Source organism: Nyctibius grandis, chromosome 4, assembly GCF_013368605.1.
Source record: "Nyctibius grandis isolate bNycGra1 chromosome 4, bNycGra1.pri, whole genome shotgun sequence".
Classification (NCBI taxonomy): Eukaryota; Metazoa; Chordata; class Aves; order Nyctibiiformes; family Nyctibiidae; genus Nyctibius; species Nyctibius grandis.
In genome coordinates, this window is record NC_090661.1 from 93,516,769 (window position 1) to 93,542,739 (window position 25,971).

The 25,971-nt window shown below is 39.2% G+C and overlaps 1 protein-coding gene across 3 annotated transcripts in view; it reads left to right on the forward strand.

The window, feature by feature from the left end:
• ADD3 (adducin 3) overlaps positions 1-25,971 on the forward strand; it is a 100,864-nt gene that overhangs the window by 21,877 nt on the left and 53,016 nt on the right. For 2 of the 3 annotated variants that reach the window (XM_068398849.1, XM_068398851.1), the window contains exon 2: positions 12,775-12,821. The exons of the other annotated variant lie outside the window; for it this stretch is intronic. The gene's annotated coding sequence lies outside the window, so the exon portion shown is untranslated. The remainder of the gene's footprint in view (positions 1-12,774; positions 12,822-25,971) is intronic. 3 annotated transcript variants of the gene reach the window in all.

Consider the following 25,971-nt stretch of genomic DNA (forward strand, 5'->3'; position numbering starts at 1 on the left):
GTGGTAAGTGCCCCTCAGCACGGGAATTCTTGAGTGCAGCCTTCCTTTATGGACATTTTGGATACAAAAATAATCACACTTAGCTTGAACAACAATAATGTGGTAAACAGAGTATTGTTGCTTCCAGTGTTTTTAGCAAGGCAGTAAGTGTCAGCGTTCTTCTGTTTGGGGAAATACTATTATTCATCTCTATTGGAATATCTTATAGGGTATGTTTTGTAAGGAAAGGCTTTGAAACTCAACAGGAAAAAAATGCTAAATATATATAACCCATTGAATACAGAATTGTATCTTAAAGAAGCGTGTTCTTGCCAAAGACGAGATCAAAGTTATTTGACATTTCCACATTGTGTTTACAGCTAAAACCATCATTCTGATTTGTGTTCAGAGTGATGCATGTGACAGGCCATTATCTGGATTATTCGATGTGTATAATTAGGCATGTACTTTCTTTCCCTTTCAGAGTATCGGCGCAGGGGTTTAAAAATTTGAAGTAACAATGATCTGTGCACTTTCATACAGCATTTGCATAATTAATTTGGTAGGTTTGTCAGAAGGATTTCTTTTTGAAGCTTTTGTGCCTAAAGTAGGTTCCACTGATAGGTAGAGATGGGTATTGACGTGCAGACTGCAATGGAATAGCATAGTGAAATAATATCCTGACCTGTGGTAATGTGTTTGGGATTTCAGGCCTGGGCTGTTATCTCTGGGCTGCTGGCCTTCAGGCGAACACTTTTGGAAGTAGGTTCTTAGCACTGATGTGTCAAGGTGCATTGGCATTTTCCTTTTGAAAAGGAGACAGCTGTCCAAAAAAATTGTCCCAGCCCAAACCAGTGAGGCACGTATGCAAACTGAGGAGCATTCTCTCTGGAGCTGAAATTAGCCTCATTTGAACACCTGCACTGAAACTGCTTTAGAAAGATTTCATTTTCAATTCACAGTCCAGTTTTTATTGAATGTAAAGGAGACCTGGATTTATCTGGAAGTGTGAATTTAAGATAACTTTTTTCTTTAAAGTGCTGCGTATACCCAGAGAGAAACTGTGTTGCTGTGTTGTGAGAACGATGGATAAGAAGACTTGTTTTGCCTTTTGCAGATACATACACATGTGCAACCTCCATTGCTAAGCAGAGGGCTATGTGGCTGGTTGGTAGAAGGAATGGTTCATTTCAGAGTTTCGGAAATGCACCACATACTTCTGAAGTTTTAAATTCTCCAAAGAATTCTGATTGTTTTGGCCTGGAGGAAGCAATCTTGTGGAGTTCCATGGCATAACAGCCCTTTGGGTCTGCCTGCCTCCTGCCTGCAATCCCTGCACGTGGGGCGCAGCACCGGCTGGGGAGAGCGTCCAGAGCAGCCCCGTGCCATCAGCCTCACTGGCAGGGAGGCTCGGGGGGACCCTCTTTGAAGTCTGGTACTCATTGTGACAGGGAAACCCGCTTGGGGTTCATGGTGTGGAAACTCCTCCTGAAAATCAGTACCTTTTACCTGGCCCTCTTTGATATCTTGGAAAGAAAGAATTTTTTGCTGCCTCACTGATTAAAAATTTGTTTTCTGTCTGAAAGAGGAAGCACGAGATGTGGGCAGTTGGATTTTTTTTTTAAAAGTCATAGAGGAACCGCGGCACATGTGAACAAGCAGACTGTATTGAGTGCCAGCTGTATTATAGGTTGGTTTTGGTGTCTCTTCCTGCACTGTTGTTGAGAGGAGGGGGCTGGTACTGGTGGTAAGCGGGTGTGCATCCTGCTTACACCTCTTTGCTCTCCCTTGTCGAATAGGTGGGTGTGCCTCACCAGCGAGGTTGCCAGTTAAATTACTAGTTCAGGATGCTCAAAATTCAATTCCTTAATCGGTTTGGAGGGATTTTGCTTTGTGCGCCTTCTGCAGCTGATGTTGTTGGGTTTGCTACAGAAGCAGCACAAACCCAGAGATTTTGTTCCATCGGATTCTGCCCCATTTCCTTAGAAACTAATTCCGTATCATAGCTGCGGACTGAGAATCGAGTTGCTTCACGTTCTCTGTTAGAAACATGTAAAATCAAATTGATGCACACTAAGTGCAAATATCTTGGTCCTCACTTTTTGCAGATTCGTCTCTGCAGTGAATCTTCTCTTACTGATCATTTTCCTCTGATGCTGTAAAGAACAGAGCCCATTAGGCTGTGATTGCTGTTCCTTTGATTAAGCTGTGAGGAGCTGTCGTTGCTGGAAGTAAAACTTATTTTTAGTAGCTTGCATGAAACGTTCAGCTTGTGTTTCAAGAAAAGGAAGTTCAGTTGCCTAATTGATTATTGTCCATGTCTTCACTTCTAAAAGAAAAAAATATTACAAATTCTGGGGGAAATTTGAACAGCTTGAAATCACATAAAGGGGGAAAAAAAAGTCCTTGTTAGCAGAGGTGTTGCTCAACTGGTAACAGATCTCCTGGGGTTTTGTTTCTGATAAATAATTTGGCAATGCTTCCCTAAAGCAGAGATGTGTTGCATCTTCACTATGGTTCAGCTAATTTTAATGACAAACTGTGTTTATTCATACTGATGGTCCTTTTTGGGTTTTGGAAATGAGGAGGAAAAAACTGAGAAGGGATAATGTTGAATCAATCTAGAAACTGGTAACTATGAATGCAGGGAAGCAGAATGTTTGATTTTATTAACGTTATATTAAGTCCTCATTTCGTAGATGTGGAAGAGGTAAATGTTGGCAAGGGAAGTCTTTCTGCCCCAGCTTTGTCCCCTTAATTATGCTGGTCCAAGCATTTGTGTGGCCACAGAGCTTTATGCAAATTTTTAACTATCTATTTTGCATTATTTTATGTGTGATGGTATTTGGGTGAGTTATTTGAGTAGTTATTTTTCACATGGGCATGTTCAATTATGTTTTTAATTCACTGTTACCTCTATACTGTGTGTTTCCTGCTTTAATGAATTTACTGTGGTGGTGGCATGCAGCCTCCCGCACATCTTCTAATTGAACTTCTACTCCTTGGTATTCCAGAAGAGCCACTGAAGAGACAAGAAGATACTTGATGTGATCATTAAAAATCATTATGCCTTTGAAGGGTCACTTCTTTGAATAAAATTCAGAGGTTCAACTTGAAAATAAACAACTGCAAGTAGTTCTCTTTAAGCAATCATCCCTCTAGAAAGGTATTTTTATTCTAGTACGTGTTTTCTAATTTATGTTACAGTACAGTTCTACATTGGCATTTTTCCCTTGTCACAGGTATTAAATTAGCTTATTAAACTGATTTGAAAATAATCAGATGTTTGGGTCAAGCATCACAAAGCATCAGGAACCTTCAATTCCTAATTAAAAAGTGCATTGCTCATTGCTTTCATTAATTTTCTCTGTAACAAGGGGGCCAGTCTGGCTTTCATTTAAACTTGATGCAGATTTCTGGTGCATGTCAAGTGGAGCAGAGTAAAGCTGCAAAACAGCTTTTAATGATAAGCTATAGTTCACTGCCTTTGATCGAAAGAGATAGTGTGCCTTGAAAAATAGGGTTATAAAATGCACTAAAAGGGAAGCATTATACAGCAGCTCAGATAAAACTGGATAAAGGTAGGTGGGTTTTAAGAACATGTGGTTGAAAGTAAAAACTGGTTTGAGGCAGCTGCTTGTCTTCTGCAGTTTGCACTTTTTCTGCAAGTCTTCCTCGGCACATTTGTATCTGCGGTGTTGGGAGCGGGGTCACAGCACGGATATTTTGATGAAAAATGGAGGAACAGAGATGCAGCAGGTCCTGCACTAGCAGTGAGCTACCGGGGCGGGGGGGATACCATCAAAATGGGTACAACTTCAGAAAATAAATGTTTGTCTATATTCCTTTAAAATTTGTCTCTGATCTTAGTTTGGCAATAGTTCATTTTATTTGCAAAACTGTCACTTTTACTGTCTAAATAAACGCTTTGATACAGTTGCTACTGTCCTAATCCATCATACGTGAACTTTTGTGCTATTTGTAACGGCTTTTGTGAAGAGAAGGTGAAAACTGAGAAGAAAGATAGTAATTTCTCTTTGATTTTTTTTTTTAAAAAAAAAAAAAAAAAAGGCAGCACTAGAAAATGGTAAATGAAGGAGTTGTATGACCTCAGTAGAGCTCACAAGGAAGATTGTGCGAGCTCCCCAGAGGGCACAGTAATTTTTCTGAGAAAATAAGAACTTAGAAAATAACTGTGCAGGCAAGACAGGAAGATAGTAAGGGGATTTTCTTTCTTCATGAACAAATTTAACTTTCTTCTTAGTAAAGTAAATACAGTCCAGATGGCTGGAAAGTACAAGATGCTCCCAGGGGTTAGGGTGGAGGTTGGATGAATTAAGCTTTGTAGAAGTCAAAAGTGAACAAGTGAGATACAGAGTTTTTAAAAAAATAATAATGTGTAGTTGGTTTCTATTCTTTCTCAGCTTTGGGGGCTGGATTGAGCCTTTCATGAGAGTGATTAAGTTAAAGAATATGAAGAGGCAAGGTTTCTGTTTATAATATCAGAATAAAGTAGAAAGAATACTGATGAAAACCTGTTTTTCTTTCACCAGTGGAGTTGGTCAGTTTGTAAACAAATCATAATCTTAACTTCCAAATACAGCTTGTTTCAATAAATGAGGATTTTGGTACTTCGTAGCTGAGGAAAAATATTTAAAAGATCTGCATGTGCACTGATCATTATTAGTTATGAGGCAATAGTGTCATCATGAATCCAGCTATGGCTTTATCCATAAATTAATACTGGAAGAACATAGTACCATACACTTGAAGTTTATGTTGTGAAACATCTTCTGATCATCTGTCATCAGGAGCAGAGATTCCTCATGGCAGGTTTTGCTGTGCCTTGATGCAACTGGGCTGTTTGCCTCAATCGCTATTGGGAGTGTGGGGAAAATCCTCTCCAGCCCCTCGAAACTTCAGCTGCAGGGCTTGCTTTTTATGTCATTCTCTTTTATGGGCATGGGCAAGTTTGGACAGTCTCGGAAAGAGATGCAGAATGCCAGTAACCTTGCTGGGAATGCTCAGAAGTAATGTTGCTGAAGTAGAATGGGAATAGCGCTTCAGCTTATTAGCTGAAAGAGAAAACTCTGTGGTAGAGCAGGTGTAGAGGTGCTATAGATTTGATGGCTTTGAAATAAAAACAACATAATATTAAAGGAAAAGGTGAAGGAAAGGAATCGGTGGCTGCTCAGGTAGTCGAAGCATCAAGTTAGCAAGCATCACCTCCTAGTAAAAACATCCTGAGTGGTCATTCTGTGAAATGAAATGTAGTGTGAGAATGTGCTAGATCTTAGTGATACTTTATATGAAAAAGTAGGGAAAGATTCCCTGTGAAACTTGCCTTGCTTTTTATCCTTATGCAGATCACTATCGCTGTATCAGTACTGTAACTGCAAATGTTTAAGTATATTTTTTACATGCAAGTCTAATGAGAGTGGAGTATCAAACGTACATCCCTGAGTGAGTTGGGAAGTTGGTCCTGTTTCCTTGTGTGAGTGATGGAGCCCAAGGGAGCAGAAGTCTTGCTCCCTGAAGTATCATCTGTTCCATTCTTGAAGCTTTGATGCTGTAGTGGGTGTCTTGGGCAGAGTAGGAGGTAGATGGTCTGCATACAGTACCAAGAAGTTGCTTCTGATTACAAATTTGAGGTGATTAAAAATGTAAAAATATTCTCTTGTGGATGTCAGATTGAGAATAAAAAGGGCTAGACAGGTGCAGGGCCATTTCCTAGAGGTAAACTTGTATCTTTGTGATTTATAGGATGTTAGCCAAAGCAATGCTTATGGACAATTCTCATACCAAGAGCACACATGGCAATGGAAGAGGAGGAGCGGGCCAAAGATGAAGTGTTGTAAGTGCAGGGGATGGTGCTGAAAACTGAATGCAGAAGTAGGAGTGAAGCACAAAAGGAGGGAGCTGCAATGAGTGGAGGGTGGGATTTCTTACAGCCATTAGCAGTCTTGGCATTTTTGAACAAGTATGTGTTGCAGAGGGTGGGATCCTGCAAACAGCTGGGTAGGAGTGGTTGGAGTGGATGGTTTCTGGTGAAAAGCTGAGAGCAACTTGAAAAATGTGGAGCAAGTATGGCATATTAGTAGGTGAAATCTGATGACAGTAATGAGATTGTAGCAAAAGCTAATGAGTTGGAGTTGACACTGAAAGACTGGTAGAAAATGAGAAAAAGAATTCTTCTCAGGGACAAGAAGAAAGCAGGAAACCTGTGCTAACAAAAGGTGAGAAAGGAGTCATGCCGGGCTTTCACATTTTATTTTCTTTTTAAAAAGGAATGTAAGGTATACTTTTTTTTTTTCTTCCAGTAGAGATTTAAAATCTGAAGAGTCTGAATAGCAAAATATATGTGGAGTGTGGCAAAAAAAGTGGAGGGGGGAAAAAAGATTAGGATGCAAGTTCAGGGGCATCAAATAGCAGCTAGGTGGTTTTTTTTGTTCACAATTACCCAAATCTTGGACATAGCTTGAAAACTATTTTGCTTAAGTGTATTGTGTGTAGCTTTAACATGTGCTTTTTCATTTTTCATAGTGAAGGCTAAAGGAGCACTGTCCACCTTCCCCTGGCAGGCTTCTTGAAGCCACAGTTAGCACTTGTGTTTTGTCTGGCTTGAAGTACCTGTCACTGAAAGAGATGCAATATATTAACAGATATGAATGAATACAGCTTGACTAATGCCGATCTCAGTAGGGACATCATCTCATTTTAAGGGGGTGAGGGGAGCAGAAGTATGTAATGCTGAAATTATTTTCCTGAGGCCAGTTAGGATGCCTGTTGCAGAACTGTACCTGGCAGCTGCATCCTTAAGACTGTTCAGATGATTTCTGAAACTGACATTTCCAACTGCCTGGAGTGTACTTATGTGGAAATTTAATAATGCGGTACTTAAAGTACCTGACTTGAAAATATTTTCACAGTCTTGCTGAGAAACAGTTAGTAACTAGAGTAGATACCAGACAGCAGCTATATTCTTTACAACACTGAATTGTTGAGCATTGAACTTTTAGTAGTGGGATTTATCAGATGACAAAGGTAAGTGTGAATTAGCATCTTCATTTTCCTATGTATTTAGTTCAGGCAGAAGTCATAATTAAAGCTTTTCAGATACTCTTCAGTAGCTTTGATTTGTAACATTTTCTAAATCAGTCTCTTCTTCCTTCTCAACACCAAAGCTTCCACTGATTGTAGTGCCGGTTCAACTTGAGTATGAATGTTACATAGACTCTGCCCAGTAGTTTCTTGCCATTCTGAACATGCATCTTGGTGCAGTGACTGTAGGAAAAAATAAAAATGAACTGTGCATTTTAATGAAAACCAGCAAGTCGTTTCTTGCGTAGCTTGATATTACTATGTTCTAATTGTGGAAATATGTGGTGTGCTCTAACTACTGCCTTGCCTTACTCTCCGCAGAGTTTGGGTAGTTCTCTATAGCATCACCAGTAAGATTAAATTGAAAAGCTTTTGGTGCCTGTTTTTCTCTAGGACACTGACAGTAATAAAAATAAAAAATAGTTTTTGAGTAGTCTTCTAAGTCTCAGTGCAGACTTTGGCATATCAGCTGATGTGGTTTTTTGGTTATCTAGTTAACAACTGGAAAAATATTTTTTGCTGTACTATTTGTAATTAAACCAAGCTGCTGCTTTGTATAATTTATGTTTAGATCTTCAGCGTCATCTAAAAAGGAGGGAGGGTTCATGTTTGTAACTTTAGAAAAGTTGTGTTCTCCAAAACCAAGAGTGTGCTGTGATGGAAGGTCAGCTCTTTGAGAGTTCGATGCACATCTCTTTGAAAGCAAAGATCAAGAGATGCAATAGTTCAAATAAAGCCTAGCTTGAAATTTTTAGCTTCCTGTTCAGTAACTCCTGGTAAATGGTTTTGTATGTGAAAATATTATGGGAGACTTGCAATGGCTATTTTATCATTTATCATCTTCGAAGACTGAAGTACAGTATAGACACGTTTCATTTATGGTGGTGACCTCTTCCTCTGTGGTGCCATTGGAACGAGTTTGTTGTCAAAGCCTTGTGGCCCTGTTTGTCCCCATGTGGGACACCAGAGGCATATCCCATTCTCCTTTTAAAGAGCATGGAGGATTTCTCCATGTTCTCTCCTAAATGGGGAATTCCAAAATTTGAAATCTTGTAATTGTAAGGGGTGGTTTCCTTGACTACCAAGGTAATAATCCCTCAGCCATAGATTATAAACACCCTCCCACACAAGGAAAGTCTTTTAAACATCTCTGTCTGAAGTTAAGACATTTCGTCTTCTCTACCATCCAAAATTCTTGACTTGTTTGGCACACTGACTCCCTAAAGCTTTGTCTTTCATGGATTTTGTTTGTTTTGTTTTTTCCTACTGAAAACAATTTGCTCTCTTTGTAGCACATTTGAGTTTTATTCTGTTTTTATGACCTGTTCCCCTTGCTTTCCTTCAGCTGCAATGGAGAGAATTAAGTCCAGTTGTAGCGCCGATTAAAATCTTGGCTTAATTGAGTTGCAAATTTGCAATGACAGATATTTGTCAGGGTGCCGATGATTAGTACCTTCTAGCACTCCTGGTGCCTTCCTGAATTCTGAGAATACTCTGTTTTTACTGTTGCTTATGTTCATTTCTTTTTTTCTCTCTTCTCAGCATGAAGCTCGGCATAGAGCATAAATTGCTTTCTCCATTATAGAGTGACTTGTTAATTAGCTGTCAAGAAAATTAAGTTCCTTTGTAAGGCCTTTCTTGCCTTTCCCTTGGTGTATCTCTGATACTTGGTCTCCTCATGCAGAGTCTAAAGGCTGGTAGACCATGAGTACTAAAAGTGCCATTGCCCATACCGATATCCCAACGTATCCAGCTTCCTTTGGGGAGAGTCAGAGTGTCAGTTGGCATTGCTCAAATAATAATCCCAAACGGAGAAGTTGGGGAGGAAATCTATTCATTAGACTAACGTGGGGGATACTGTATAAGGCACAAGGGATATACTACCAGTAGTACTGCTTTTTCTTCCACTTGTCAAGTTGAGTAACAACCCATGTTTTCGTGCCAGGGCTCCTCGGTAGCATCACCTGTCTTACTGTCAGGGAACGCTGCAGGACTGGGTCTTGTTACTGACATACTGAGTTATGCTCGGGACTAAGGGTCTGTTTCTGGTTGATAGGGATGCTAAGAGTATTTGGGGAAAATGCAACAAATAAGTAGAAATTGCATTAGAAAAATAAATTTTGATTAGACAAAGGTGCTTAATAAATAAACATGAATCCTCTGTCTCTCCCCCCCCCCCCGCCATCTCAGGAAAGAGATTCTTGTAAAGCCTCTCAGGTGCTGAGTTTTAGCAAAGATATCTTGTGGCCCTGGTATGACACTTCTGTATCCTATTATATCATCTGTTTTCTATGCTAAGCGCTGAGAGTGGAAAAGATGGAAACATGGTTAGATTGTCAGTTGTTTCCAATGAAGAAATCTCTGTTTGGTAGAACTGTTTGCATTCCTGTGGTCAGTGGTATAAGGAAATACCATGTTATGAAAAATTCCCAATTGTTTCCTTAAGGGCTCTTAGAGTTGCACAATCTTTTGATGGTTTTGTTTGTTAAAAAAAGAAATTAGTTGCCAGCTCTTCAGTTTGGAACTCAAAATTCTCTTAAATATTTACTAGGGCTTTGCTTTTTATACTCAAGGTTTGGATTTAAACCAGAAGTGTATTTTCCTAATATACACTGATCAGCCATTATAATATGAGTAGTTGAAGATGATTATATTGTCATTCCAGGGGGTGTTTCTTTGGGATATCCCATCAGTTCCTTGACTATCCATCATTGTGATTACTCATAGTTTCTGGATGCAGCTCTGAAATGTCGCCTCGCTGAGCAGAGGAGAGCTAGCTCTCAAATAACCAAGTGGCTTTTGAACTCTAATTCTCAAGAAGAGAAATGATATCTCTGATGGACAAATCCTTTTGTCTACAGGCTGAAGCCCTCATTTAACATTTAATTTGTACCTGCATTTTCAATATCCTGGTAGGATTTGTGTAATATGTCTGATTTCTGACATATGCATTAATTCAGATGTATTCCAATTTTTTTTTGAAGCTGCTCATATTCAATATTTGTCTTGCTGCTGTCATATCTTGAGTTAAAATCTATCTCTGTCCAAGGTATATTCATCCAAGAATGTCTTTCAGTTATTATTTTCCCTGATCTGAGAGCTAGCTTTGAGTTGGTTCTTTACTGTGTGACTGTTATTCCTTTTCAGATTTTCTTTTTCCCATTCTTGATACGGTCTGCATCCTTTGTTACTCGATCTATAATTTTTTTTGGCCATGGAGGCATTTAATTAATGAATAAGAGCTGAGAATATGGCCTAAACAATGCTAAGTGCAGTGAAGACAGCTGCTGGCCAGTGCCTACGTCGAGAGTTTCTTGCCCGTACTTGAGGGGTGGGTAGAGTGGGATGAAAACACCTCAATGGATTAAGCAGAGTGAATTAGGTCATGGCACCAAATATCATAGTAGTTTTACAATTGTCAAGGGTTTTTTGTGTTGGGTTTTTTTTTAATAATGAGAATTTTAAATTGGGGAGGGAGGAAGAGCTTGTGAAAGTGCATTGAGTGATAGTGAGGAGAAGGGGTGTAAAGAGGAAGAAAGGGATTGTAGCAAAGAGCTTGTGACAAAGGGCAGAAAAAAAATCTACTCAAAAGCATAATGTTTGGAGTGTTATGTCTCCTGGCTTCAGCTCTTTCCCCTGCTGCCTCCTTTTGCTGAGAGCTGTAGGGGCACGGCCGAGCAAGCTGGCCATCACTTTCCTGGGGCTACGCTGGCCCCCACGGGAGTGAGGGGTACTGTGCAACTGGGGGGGGCTAAAGTAGCATTAAACACCTTCGTAAATGAGCACCTCTGTGTTCTTCCAGCCAGTGCAATTTGGCCCAGAGCTGACAAAACTGGGAAGAAGAATAAATTTTCATGTCTGAGAGTGGTCACCAATGCCCTCTAGAAACGATAGCTGCTAGCCTGCAAGATGGGATCTCTTCTTGCGGGTGACAGCTACGCTTAAAATAACGTGTCCGGAACTTGCATAGAAATAGCATTCCCTTATCTCTAGTAGTGTGAAGTAGATGAAAAATAAACCGTACTCATGCCAAGAGTAAACAGTCACGTTAAAGTGTTTAAATTCCTGATGCTGTGGAGGGCTCCTGCTCTAACACGACATTTTGATGCCAGTACACTTCCTCCTCTTTCCCCGGTCATTGCCATCGCTTTGTGTGCTCTTCCAGGGAGCAGTTGGCAGGACAGCAAAATAAGCAAATATGCCCAAGCCCCATGCAGAGCACCTGGCTAGAGCCAATTCTGTCCCCTACATCTGTATTGCTGTCAGGTTTAAAAGTAGATGAAATAGTTTTGTGGTTGTTTACCTGTATTAATACTGAGTATAAGTGCTTCGTTCATTCCTAAATACGAACTTGCTGAAAATAATGCCATATTTATGGCAACATTTATTTTTCAAGTGAGCAAGGAACTGACTTTAACAAAGTAATTCAGGGAAAATAGACAATTTGAGCACACGTGCAATAACATCTTATTTTAACTGTGGTTCTCTTGGAAGTTTTGTTTTTTCCTTCAGAGTTTCTTGTGACAATAATGTCTTAGAGTAATTTTGTGTAAGTCTGCTTGCCTTCTTTTTGTGCACACTGTTTATTTTTGGAAGTCAGTTCTTCACTCTGAAATTCATAGAGAACATTGAATAAGCCAGCCTTTAGTGGTGATGGGGAATGGGATAGCCAGCCTGCTGAAATGTTGAAACTGGTGAAGTATTTGTAGTGCAATATACTGCAAAGATCTAAAGAGTAATGTGTGAGGATACTGTATTGAAGTCATGAAAGAGTAAAAAGGAAAAGCTGGTGGTGGTTGAAAGAGGCTGTTACAACCTGATGAGTAAAAATGGGTTAACAGGTTGATGAGAAGTACTGCCTGTGCCTGATGGTGGGCTAAGCTTAGTGTTTTCACAATGCATAAAATGTCTAATTTGCAATGTACAGATCTTAAAAAAGAAAATGTAGCATATGTTTTTTATGCGTGTATGAAATCAAGGAGTCTGGCCCCCTTCCCCCAGGAAATAACTGCTTTTCCTTGGAGGAGTGGTTGAGGGAAAAGGGAAGATGATGGAAATAGATGTGTCAGGTTTGATTGAAGATAACTTGTGCTCAAAGACCGAGAAGACAAAAGGTGATAGAAGTAAACAATTGCTATTTTATTTATTCATTTTACTTTCATGTTAGAAGATGAAGGCAAGAGGAAAACCCATAGCTGCTCAGTGGTGGGAAAGGGGTCAGAGCAAGGCGGTTGTTTCCTTATGAACTTTGCACACCAGCGGTTGTCAGCCTTCAAAGAGTGGTGTTGTGTTCCTTTCCCCGGCTCCCACCCACCGAAGCCTGCCCGCTCCACAGCCGCTCTAGAGTTCAACTTCTGCTGGGCTGGAAGAGGAATTGTGGATTGTGGCCATTATGCTCTATTTTAAAGATGCAGCACGTAGGCTGAATTTCACTTTCTAATTTGTAACCCGGTGTGCATGAGGCAAAATGGCCAGATTCCCAGCTAGGCACTCTTAAATGACACTTCCCTTGGAGATTTTTTTAATATGAAAAATGTGTTATATGATAACAAAATGTCATTCAATGAAATGTTCTGAAAAAGAGTTCAAGAAACTAAATGTTGTGTTTAATGCTTTCGTAAGTTTTAAGTGTACACTATTCCAGTAATATTGAAAAGCCTACCAGGAGTCAGTAATCTTTCTTCTGTTTTACAGGTCAACTACGTTACTAGAGCAAGGAGAGCTGTGGAAAAAAAATCAAGGTACCTAAAACATTTTACTGCATGAATTCTTGGCTGTGTTCTTGCTTGTCATTTAGTGTAATGACTTTAAGGGAGAGGAGAGGAACTGAATCAGCAAACTGCCACTTTAAAGTGGTTTTATTAAAAAGCATAGACCAAAAAAAACCCACAATAACTTTAATCTCATTAATGTTGTGCAGAATACTTTTGTGGGATGAAATTGTACCCTAGCTTTGGTATGTGCGCAAGAGTCTGAACAATATTGCATAATATTTGCTCTAAATATGTAATAGAATTTCTTATGTGTAAGGATATTGAGGTGCCCTGCAAGTTCCAGCCACAGTGAAGTGGGTATTACCTGTTTGTACGGCTGGGTACACTGACCAGCTGGTGATAAGTATCATCAAAGATGAGTGAACACGTTTCTTGCAGCTTTGACATTCACCACGGTGGTTAGCAGACCTCAGCATGTTATTTAACTGTTACATGTACAGTTCCTAAAGTTGCAAAAGGAGGATTACGAAGACAGCAAAACCAGAGCAGTAGCCTATATTTTACAAGTGAGGCACTGGGTTTTTTCATGCCTCTTTCAGACACTTCTGACTATTATGTCTTACAAGTGTTACTGTGGTATAGCTGGCATATATTGTGTTGTGGTCTTCGTTTTCATAATAATAGGCACCAAACATTCTTGCAGTGCAATCTTTTAGGGATTTTAGTGCCTAATCTCTTATCTGAAGTACATTTTTTTTCCTGCCAGTGTTTTCTACAGCTCCCCAGTCCTTGATTAAAATAAGACAAGGTGTTACAATTTATGCTTTCTCGCATGTTACGTAACTAAAAAGACTATATTAAAATAATCCTATTGCTAACACTTGGCTAGGATTCTTTTAGGGGATTTTTTTTGAGTTGGAGAAAGTTTTTCTTCATTATTTGCTGTGAAATATTACCCGTGGAATGCTACACATACCTTGCAATTGCAACACTATGAGGCAGAAGCAAGGAGGAAGTCAAAACATTATCATTTTATCAAAATGTAAAGACAGTGACTTTTATTGATAAACGCTTACTGCATACTTCTGTGCACTTCAAATTGAATAGTGCTGAGCTGCACTAAGAGTGCATGAATGTTACTTGTGAGTGATGATGTAGTGAACTCTGGAGCTTTCTGCCCTGTTGAGAAGGTAATGCTAAGTTTGCATATTTTTAGCTGTGCAGGTTGCTCATGCAACACATACAAAAGCACTTTGCTATAGATAGGAGTACGGTTTATACAGAAGTAATCTCTCAAATTTCTCCTTTTAATACAGCTGTTAGAGACCAGTTATGTCAAGCATTTGTTTTATCTTTGTGATTGAGGGAAAAAGATAATGGATGTTTTATTTTTGATTGGTGTCTTCATAAGTGTGGAAATTTAGAAGAAAGGGCAGAGCAACTTACAGTGCTGGTAAAAATGAAATGTGTCTAGTTCTTGACCTGCCGGTGGGTAATTATGCTTGCATTACAGGCAATGCAGAACTTTTCAGGTTAGTTATTTGCACAGATTTGAAAATACAAGAGAGAAATCCTGTCCCAGAGCGAAACAGCAATATTGGCAGACAGAGTCATCAATAATGTCTTTCATTTCAAGAAACAGAGTAATTTCTTAGTCTTTTGACTTTGCTTTAAGATTGTTCAGGTGATCACTTTCACCTTTAAATTGAGGTCTTCTGTGATGCTTGGGGTGTTTAAAATGCGAGTGGTTTTTCTGGAAACTTGGGAGATTGTCTGCTGTACATGGAGCCCCAGCATGGCTACGTTCCCTTCAGTGCTGGACTGGCCTCTCCTGCAGGCTCCTGGTAAGATGAGAAGCTGGCAAAAAGTGTAAAAAGGAATTCACGTGTGGCTGGAAAAAAGATACAAGGGAGTCTCAGACTTTTTATCTGGCGTCTCCAGTGCTGAAGGAGAGGTTTCTATCTCTTTGCCCAATTTAGACAAGAGATTTTACTCCAGACGTCTTTTTGCCCCTCACTGTGCAAAACCTGTCAGATCCTTTTCCTGACACTTTCTCCCCCGTCAGTCCCTCAGAAAGACTTCAAAAGAGATTTTTCCCTATTGCAAAAGGAACCAGACAGGGCCTTTCTTACTCACCCTGCATTTGAAGCGTTGATAAGTAACATGTGGCTGGCTCCAAACTGCAGACTTTCCCAGCCATTTGAGAAAACACTGTTAATCGTTAAGTTTTAAAAAACTATAGGGTTGTTCTTCCTTCTTCCAGTTGCTCTTTTGTGTAATATATCCCGAGAGTTTTGATTCTCTTCTGTCTGAAGCAGTCAGAATTCACTACTGTCTTTCTAATTAACGCATATTGAAAAGAAATGTTAAATTTTTAGAACTTTTCCATATGGGAAGGATTTCTTTATTCATAATCTGTGTCACACTGTTTAAACTGTAACTTTTTTCTTTAATGCCTTTGGATCATCACAGTTCAGAACATTTATTTCAGGAGTGCCCTATCAGAAAGAAAAATATTATTTTTAAAACTTGAGACTGAGTAAGAGGAGCCTGGAATCTAAATCCACTGTCTTGCATAATTGTTTAAACCTGCTACGCAGTTTGGCAAAGGTACGAACTAAGAGGTCTTTTCCATAAAATGTAGCTGGGGCTTCATCCTCAAAGACAGGGTATGCCTGAGGACAGTTTCTGATCCTTTTAATAAGAGTAGAGCTCACTTGAAAGGCAAGACTGCAGATGAAGAAGAATGTAACCTGGGGGTTTATGGGCTTATTCAATAACTCCAATCTGGTGCATCGCATTATAATGATGGGAGGACACGGTAAGATGACTGCCTTTTTATTTCTAGTCTGTCTGAGGAACAGTCTAAAAGCAAATGGTACAAAAATGCAGTAAGATGGAAGATTAATCTAAATCTGTGTTCAAATTTATCACCCAAATTGATTTTTCTTAAAAAATAATAATGAAAACCCCAAGCTCTCCCTGAAATACAGAGAGGCTGACAGTATTACCCCCCAACCATTTAACCTGGATAAAAAAAATTCAGTGTTGGCTCTTAGCTGTTGGGCAAGCTGCGTTCCCTTAAGCTTCTGTTGTCCCACATGATTTGTGTGAGGGAGGCTGAGACCTTGAACTGTTAAAACATTCAAGGGACCTGTTGGGGGCCATTTTCTGAAACCATCTCACAAAACTCTACTTTAAGATTCAGCACGTTTGTAAAGTTGATTATTTTTTTAATGCTTTTTTAATGCCTTTCTCTAATATGAAGCACATTTCTATGCTCCAGTTAGCATTATTCATTTTGCTAGAAATTAGACTTCTAAAATCCTTTTACACATAGTCCTGAGGAAGAGGTCAAGATAGGGCAGAGTAGGACGGTTACCAAAGTATTTTTGCATATTACCGATGTAGAGTTGACCAAAATTTTTGTCTCTACCCTACTTAAAGTGTCAGTACTTAGTGTCCTGTTCCCCCCAACACGCGCACACAGGATGCGGGGGTGTATCTGTTTTGCAGGATGACTGTAGCAGCGCTGGTGAAGGTGATGTTTCTAACGAGGCTGCTGTAGTTTTAGTGCTTTTGAGCCCCTGGGCTTTCTAAGCCTAGAGAGAGGCTAGATGTTATTTGTGGGACTATTTTAAGCATGCTCTTGAGTGCCTTTCCCCCCCGCCCCAATGCATCTTTCAACACGTCTGTCTCCATTTTCCTACTGGCCCACACCCTTCCAGTCCAGCAAGGAGGGATTGGGATGAACATTGGCTCAAAATCCATTTAAGCACACCCCTTCCTAGGCTTGAGCAAGGGAAACTGTTTAATAAGTGTTTACTCCTGGATATACAGCACTTCATGCAAATATGGAAAGATTATATTCTCTGTCTTCTGTCAGTTACCAGCCCTGACAAAAACATACTTTAGCATCCTAAAGGCCTGGGATTCTCCGTTAAATGTGACTTTATTGTCCCCTCTGAGCCCCATGGTCAGGGTGAACTTTCTTATTTTGGTCGTTTTTTTTAACTGGGGCCGTTTAAGTGACCTAGGCGGGGCTCTTCAAATGACAGTGGCTCTAGATAATCCTGTCTGTGTGAGTGATGAAGAAGAACATGTGATACAAGTGTATTTTTGCTGTAAATGCCTGTTTCCAGTAAATATTCGTAAAAAGAAGTTGGTCTTGCAGTCTGATAACAAAAACAAAATTAAAAACATAGTTGGGCTCATGCACATTTCATAAAATCATGTAATCTGATGCCTCGCTCTCTACAGTGAATCAGTTTGAAACTTTTTTTGTTCCTAGCATGAGAAACTTCAATGCAGAAAAGTCTGAGTCTTTGATTTAATCTTCTCACTAAATATTTGTAGTTGCAGACAGTAATATTTATTCATACTGTGTCTGCACCCTGCGTTTTTCCCATTCAGATTGGAAAGAGATAACTACATTCATCGTGAAGATGACTGTATTTTTCTGGACTCCTTCATTTGTTGGACTTCTTCTTTCCTGTTGAGGTGAAGAGACTTTCTGGAACTCAGTTCCTGTTTGCTTGGCTGGTCTCAGACTTGTCCTGTACTGAACATGACAGTGGTGCTCTATCTCGCCCACCTCTCCAGCTTTCCCTGCTGGGTGGTAGTGCTCATGCTGAACTGAGCTGTTTGCCGTGACCAGTTGCATCAAAGCACTGGAGCTCTGCCCAGATGCTCATAAACAAATGAAATACAATGTGGGATATGTATTGTGCAAGCTAAAGCAATCAAAGCGAATATAAAAAAAGACAAAAGGAGATCCTGTTCAACATTTCTACAGTTGTTGCCTTTCTGTTGAAAAAGCACTTGCTTCGTATGTAGCTCCTGTTGCTTTATTATACATGTGAAAGGGTTCTGTGTTGTTGATTTTTGGTTTTAATTATTATTTTTAAAACTCCATAATTTTCAATGTAGGTTGCCGTTATAAACTAGAACCTAGTTCTCTGTATCCTCAGCACCAAGGTGATGATTGTCTTGTCTCAAAAGAGCCAAAGACAAAATTTCTCTGGCACAGTCAGACTAAGCTTGAGCACTTGCACTGCTTCTCTCACTGTGATGGAAAGCTGTAGGAGGAGAGCTTAGTAGTGGAGGATGAGGAAGCTTTTAGACTAAAACAGGAAAACGTCCCCCTTTCAGAATACTTTCAGAATTGCTGCTACCTCTATGATCCATAGTAGTAAGGAAGCTTATCCAAATTCACACAGCCTTTTAAAATGTGAATAGGGTGCTTGAAGCAAAGACCCTGCTTCCTCAGGCATGCTGCTGATCCTTGGATTTGTGCAGAATTTCGGTGGATATTAATTCTCTTGTGAAGTTAGGAAAAAGACATTCAGGCTTTCCCAGCCAGCATATCTTTTGAAGGCATTATTTTCATTACGTTAAAATCCTGAGTTGTCGGTGCTGCCTTTTTCTCCCCCCCCATGAGTGCCTGGAACGTGTTGAAGAGCGTTGGATTGCTCTTCGCCTTTTTCCCTTTCCCTTTCCGATGCCCCTATCATGGAGGCAGTTTGCTGGCAGCAGATAAGTTTCTATATCTCATTCCCTGTCAAATTTCTCAGTCCGTGTGATAAAGCAGCTTCATGTGAGGCAGGAGGAGGAAGAGGACAGCATTCACATGAAGTCTATGATTGCAGCAGGGGTCGGAGGAGCTTGGCAGGCATCTCCAGAAGGAATTGTAGGGAGTGGGTGCTGCCGAGCATGGAAGAGAAGCATCGGAGCTCTGGAGTTCACCAAACAAAATACTTGTCCTTTTTCAGTTGACACAAGCAGGCTGTTACAAGTTAGTAGTACAGATTGTGGTATCAAATCCTGTTAATTATGAATTAATGAAGAAAGCTCTGGAAAAGAGAGTTGATATAATTATTCAGTAGCTTGTGACATGGTGATGAAATTTTCAGCTCTTTCTATGTGATGCTGGAATTAAAGCTGAAAATGCTGATTCAAATGGCAGACTGGTGTATTTTAAATCAATAAGCTTATAACAAAAAGAGAACAGATCTAGCTTAAATTTAAATATTGTTTCCAAATGCAAAATCATTCTATTTTGCTAGCATTATAACCATTAACTAAATGGGTTTAAATGTGTCACCCTATTTCTACCACATTGTACTTAATTTTTTTAATTGCTCCTCAGCTTAGGAGTAAGTCTGTGCTTGATGGCTTAAAAATGGTGAATCCTTGTGAGCATAAAAAAATGTAGCTAGATGTGTATCAGCTCATCATTGTGACTTTACAGTGGAGATTGTTGGGTTTTTATCCAACTTAGTCTGGTTTGGCTTTATTCATAAGCTGAGTGGAGTAAATGAAGAATAAGTGCTTAAAAATTGAACTTTTTCCAAAGTAGTTATAAGCCTTAAAACTCTCTTCCACTCAATACTGATTTAATAATTTCAACAACAGCCTGTGTTTTTAGGATTTTTTTTTTCCCGTCACGTATTGAACTGTATTCAGCAATGATGACCTCCTTAGCAAATGTTGATATTTAGAAAGTCAGTTTAATAAACATACAGCTTTTTGTTTCCCCTCTGCTGAAGCTGGATTTACTTCTTAACAGTTCAGTTGTAATAACATGAGGGTTTTCTCTGTCTGCTAATGACCAGTGACTCTTCATAGAAAAGAATCTGTTACGTGTAGAACTAGCTTTAAGATTTGGCTCACTTGTGTACCTTGGCACGTCAGGTTAAAACAATGTCAGTCGAGTTATTTGCAGCTGACGCTCTCTTAATTCTGTTCCTTCTAAAGGGCTTATGCTGTTAACTGAGACTTTCCAACACTACGGTCTCCACTGGTTATCAGCGTGGAGTGCTAGGAAACGTGATTGTGTTGTGTCATCTTTAGGCTGAGGAGAGTCTCGCTGAGGGGGGGATCGCTAACGTAGTGTAGGTGCGAGTGATTTCTTTATGCTCTGTCTGCATTCGGGAACCGTTTTCAGTGGTGAACGGTTGCTGCTATTGCCTGGTTTCTACACTTCAACATAGAGATGTGTAGAGTTTGCAGTCTTTGAAGATGTGTTCCTTAAAAAAACAAACAAACAAACAAACAAACCAACAGACAAAAAAAAAAAACCAAAACAAAAAAAACCCAAACAAACCAAAAAACAACCAACTTACGAGACACATGGTATTATGAAACATACTGTAACTCACAAGAGTTTTGGTCTTGGTTATAATACGTTGAAGAAATTGCCTTGACGTTTGGAGCGCTAACCTGCTACTGTGAAGGTATGGAAGGAGGTAACTTCATGAATGTTTTCAAAGGAGGAAGGCTGTTGGTATCGGTCTCAAGCCTGTAGAAGGCAGTGTCTTCAGAAAACATCAGTGTCACTTTCAGTACATTGGCATAAGGAGTCTGGGATAGCAAAGCTGGTTCTTAGTGGCTCCCAGTAAGCAGAAGCTTGAACTACGGTTATATTTCTATGGTTGAACTGGAAGTTCACTGCTAACATCAGAGCCTGGGAACTGAACACTGTGGTTCCCATGCCAGCCTTTTGCCTTTGCTAGTCATAAAAGTGAGAATGCTTGTTATAAGGAAATTGAAGTTTGCAGGTAGCAAAGCAGCTCTTCAAAGACTGAATTAAAAGTTGGATAAAATATATACCAACTATCAAAGACTTCCAATTTTTTTTTGGTGCTTCATTTTATTTTTAAGAGGCAAGGAAGGTTTTATAGCAGAGTTAAGGAATCTCTTAGAAACAAGGAGACATCTTTCAAAAGTTGAAGTTGTGTCCAAAGAAAATAGAAAGGAAAAAAAAAACCTCTCTCAAATTAGATTTTAAAGTATAATAAGTCTGGCCAAAAGATATTCTGAGAAAAAAATTGCTAAAGATACGAGAGCCTACAATAAATCTTTTAAGTTGAATCGTTTCAAGTACATCAGAAATGGATGTCCTGCCAGACAGACTGGAGAGCTGATAGATGACTGAAGCATAAAAGAAGTGCTCAGAGAAGATAAGGCGCAGAATGAAAGCTAAGTCATTTGTGTCCAAGTGGACTTTCGTGGGAGATTTTCATGCAGGAACTTCACTCTGTGGGTAATATTTTGAGAATTGGTCTCAAATTGAAATGTTGGTAGAAGAATGATTGTTTTTTAGAACCTCGGGGGAAAAAAAAAAAAAGAGCAGCAAGTTGCCAGGCGTAGATAACGATAACACTTACCAGAGAGATCTTAAGGTAACTGCATGTGGCAACTGTGATCTGTTACCTAGGATCAGAGGCAGGAAAATAGGCGAACACAATTCCGATGTATTAAAAGCATTCCAGAAACAATCAGGGTACCACAGACCAGCAGGTTTCAACAGACACGTTGGTATGTGTGATTAGAAACAAATAAAAACCACAGAATTGGTAAACGTGTGCATATATTGTTTATCTCATGTTTTGAGAAAAGTGCACATGTACTTTTCAAATAGAAGGTCTTTAGCCTTATGGTGCACGTGCAGTTAGTTGGTTCTCTTCTTTTTCCTCCCCTTCAGCTTGCAGAATTGAAACAGAAGTTAAATGTAATTGAATTGAAATGTAAAATGCAAAAAAGCAGTTATTTGTTCTGTAATCATGTAACTTTGTGAAGAATGTGGCTAATAACCAGAAACAGTATAATGTACTGCAGTGTAACTTTTTGTTAAATTAGATGGATGTCAATAAACAATTAGATGGTAAGAAATAGTGGACTAAAATTGACTGTATTGCGTCAAGCACACTAAATGACCTGTATGTAGTCAAAATCTGTGACTGCCAATGTACATTAATTTACACATGAATGTTCAGGTTTGGTCAGGTCCTGACCACAAGGTATAGGTGAAGTTTAGTTTGTGGTGAATGGAGTATGGTTGGTAAGTAGACTCCTATGAAATCTGCCAAGTCTGAATTTTCTCCTGTCTTCATGTGTGATTGGCATGTGTCGGACTGAATGCATGTGGCTTTTTTTATATTGCTGATGACGCATGCCTCTTGATAAGAGGATACAAAATGAATAAGGTATGTGCCTTCATGACATCAGGTACTAAGGTTCAGGAAAAAAGATTCTTTGGACTAATAGTGGCTTCATGCAAGTTATTCCATGGGTACAGCCTATTTAAGGTGCCTAACTTTGTGTATGGATCAAATACATTTTAAGGGTGTAAAAAGTTTGCATTGGAATTAAACATCATTTTTTTCCTCAAAAGTTCTTCATAAGTATGAATTTATGAACTGAAGGAGGAAATCGGCATTTTACAAACTTTACATTTTTTTGCAAAAGAGAAAAAGACCTGATTAAGAGAAAAAAGTATTTGATACACTTTTTTCAAAGATGTCTGCCTTGAAGGAGTAAAGTTGCACAAAGCAATAAGGCTGTGTGCTGGGAGGATTTTTTCCAGCTACCTATCCTAAGCAGGAAGAAGTTGCATTTCACTTATTGTACATAAAGTTGCTGATGATCTGTGGATGCTTGAAAAGATAAGAAACTGGGGAAAAAAAACCTCAGTGCTGATCTGTGTAAAGAAAAATTAATACCTTAAAGATGGTCAAATAGCTTTGAAGTGAAACAGATTTACTAGACCAGACGAAAGGCCCTCTTCTGTATCTATCAGCCACGTACCAGTTTTGTACTGAGGAATCACAAAATGAGGAAAGGCTACCAAAGAGGTCAGGTTACTTCCACTGAAACATTTTCTTTGACCTAATTTGTCCTTCAGGCTTTGGGGAGTTACACTGTAGATAAATTTATGCTATTCTCTTTAAAGCATAAAACATCAAGTTTGCATCGTTGTTACTTTGCACACATTGTGTCATATGGAAGAAAACGTGTTTGTAGGTGGGTACTGATAAGCTTGCATGATTTCGAAAAGTAATCAAAAATCCTTTCGTCTTCACCATAACTTACAACGTTGTGTGTTTGCCATGAGTCGTGCCCCAGAAGATCTAGCTGTGGCATACAGAGGTGAGTTTAAATTAGCTTTCACCAGATTTCAGATCAGCTGTAAACTCTGTATTGCAGTGAGTATAGCAAGGTGCTTGTAGTAGGCTGATGGATGTGAGGGGTTTCTTGTTACTTTAACTCAACTTTGAACATGGACTGTTAAGGATTTCTGGTATAAAGGAGTACTTTGCTTGTTTATGTGTCATGCTAACATTGAAATGTAAAGACTTTAGTACCACGTTGAGGTCCAGAAATGGGAGTTGTGTAATGCATTAGCTCACGCTTGGCTCATTTTTCTTTCTTGACAGCAATAATAAAATACAGAAGACAGTCTTTGAGATGTACATTAGCTTCAAGCATTTACTGGGAGCAGGAGGGAAAGCATTATCATTGCTTTAAAAATCTTTTATGGAACTCGTTAAACACCATTTCCTCTTAAACTCATTTTCTTTATGGTAGTCTCCATGGATGTACGTTTTCCTAATCAGGTAAATTTGTATTTTGATCATAAACCCAATAAAATTTAAATCTACTACATTTCCCCTGTTCCCCCTTCCCTCACCTTTCCTCCTGCTCTCTTCCCTGTATGTTGACATTTTTTTATTTATATTTTTTTAAGGAATCAGACACGTATTTTCACGTAACGTTTGTTTTGTTAGCAGTTCCATGCACTTAGTATTCTGAAATCTTTTTTTGTGCCTGGTGACGTTTTCTCACAGCATATTTTAGTCTACATTCACACTAGTGTTGCCAGATCTTGGTATTTGCTTGGTATTGCTAGATACTCATTTTGTACTGTGATGTATCATAGTACAGAAAATTAGTATGTAATACGACTTGTTGACTGTAGCAACGTAAAAGCCCCCTTCGCCTCTGAAGTTAGTGAGATGCGTAGAAAAAACACATGCCAAAACGTACTACCTGTCGTTCTGTGTGAATTGCAAGAATTTAATGAGTAGGCTCTTGTTTTTAAATCCACCATTTGCCTTCCCCCCCCTGCCCCCCCTTGGTATTTAAAATAGCTAAGTGATCTCTTCTTATGTGTTTCCTTGGTCTTGCATGTAGCTTGCTAGTGTTTTAGAGCAGCATGCGTCTTGCATAACTTGAGATGTCTGCAATATGTATGTCTACTTGTGAATTATGTGCCTCTGTTGCAATCACTGTAAGTCTACAGCGCAGCCAAAGAAGTCTACAAAATGACTCGCTTCATCCGAGAGAGGGACTTTAGTTGGACAATTAATTCAAATGTTATGTAAATATCTAAAGTTAGGCAAAAAGAATGGCCCTCTAGGACCTAATGAATTCATGCACACAAATGTTGAACGTGAAGATGTTACGTTTCAGTAGTTCATACATAATATGAATGATAAATGAAAACTATTACTTTAGGACTTAGGAATTTTCCTTTCAGACTGGGAACTTTTAGACATTGGGCAACTTTGTTCCTGATTCAAATTTCAGAGAGAGAAAAACTTAAATCACCCCAAGTGACTCAAAATAATTTAACGATAAAGTATGAAATGTGGTAATTCATGCACTGAACTCCTCTTGCAAGTTCAGATGGGTGCTATTTATCCTTAACCATTATGTAATGTAAGTATTTCTAGGCACTGTCAAACACCTTCCATATTTCAGTAACTATTCCAACATAAGTTCATTCATGTGGGCACTTTCAGCATGATCCTCATGCCATGGCTGAATGTGAAAACTAGGGATTTTCTAAACCCCTTTTGTATTTTTTTAGTGTGAAATTCTTTGTTGTGTAGCAAATCTGAGTGCTATGCACCACTTAAAACCTCACTACTACTCACCCATAAGTCTATTTTGGGATTTAGGTGGTATGCAGGCTTAGAGCCCTCTCTGCATCTGAATTTTAGCCTTAGTCACTTAAATTTATCTCCAGCTTGAAGCATCATGCTTGAATTTGTACGCTAAATCCTTATGAGCAGAAGAATTGTGGTATTTTATTTCTGGGACACATCTTTCATGCTTTTAAGCGATGCATAGATCTGGATAGGTTTGCTGCACAAGAACGAACTTTGCTTTGGAGAAGAAGTAGAAAGAGAAGAGAGTAGTCTGTGAACAGTTGTATGTGGTCAGCCTGCTGGCATACGTGCACCTGCAAGATTCAGTAAAATGGTTTCTATTTGTAGTGCTCAGCTGAGTTTTACTGATGCAGTGAAATTTACTCTTTTGTCACTTTTAACATCTATCGATATTTTCGCAGCCTTCTATTAAAATATCACTGAAAACTGAGCCTGAGAAGCAATTTTGAAATCGATAGCTGTTAATACCCATGCTAATAACTGTGGGTGGAGTGAGAGTCATTTCTAAGCTACTTAATTTCTTGAGAGGCAGCTACAGCACTGTCACCATCCCTTAGTTTGCTGAAATATCTTAGATTTTGAGGTGTAGGTCTAATAAAGCCTTTAGTCCCTCTGGGATTTTTAGATTAGAACCTTCACATTGTTGTGCTGTTTAAATATAGTTTTGCCTTGTATTGCCCAATAATATATTAAGTAATGTGTAAGTAAGATATGTTATTATTATTATTATTTGTGTTGCAGCACTTCATGTGAAAAGAACTAACAGTCTTTGAGAACTGGCCTGTGTGCCTTGGAGGTCAAGGGGTTGCTCAGTGCAACTGCTGCTATGTGCCCTTGCTTCCACCTCCCTCCCCCCGTGCCTTCTTCCCAGTGTAACACTGGATTGGTCACATACAGAAACTTTTCTGTGTGTGTTTCTAGTATATGAGAAAGTCAGTTTTGCTATGGCAGACAGTAAGCAATGTAAGAAATCATCCTCCACTGGATTTGCCTGATGTCGAGCAGCTAAAAGTGAAATTACGGGAAGAATGATGAGTGCTGTTCTTGCTTTCAAGCAGCAGTGGAACTATTCCTGTGACAATATAGTGAGATTACTTGCAGTCTGAAGTGTGCTATACTTCTGATTTTAAAAAATTGTGCTGCTTCTGTTTATCCATTACTGAGTCATAGGTTCCAAGGGAGTAAAAAGAGAAGGTATTTTAAGCCATTCATACGAATTCATACTTTCCAGTCAACCATAGGATTTGGATTTACCTCCCTGGGGAAACTGTAAATTACTGAAAGTCCTTTACTTTTGTATTTTCCCAGTGATAACTCTGTGTGCTCGGGTAGGTGTTTCAGAGACGATACCAGTCTTCCTGAAGCATAGGTCTAAACTTTAGAGATCTCTATTTAAAAAGGTAATGTTTAAATATTTAATCAGCCTTGTTTGGTAAAAGAGT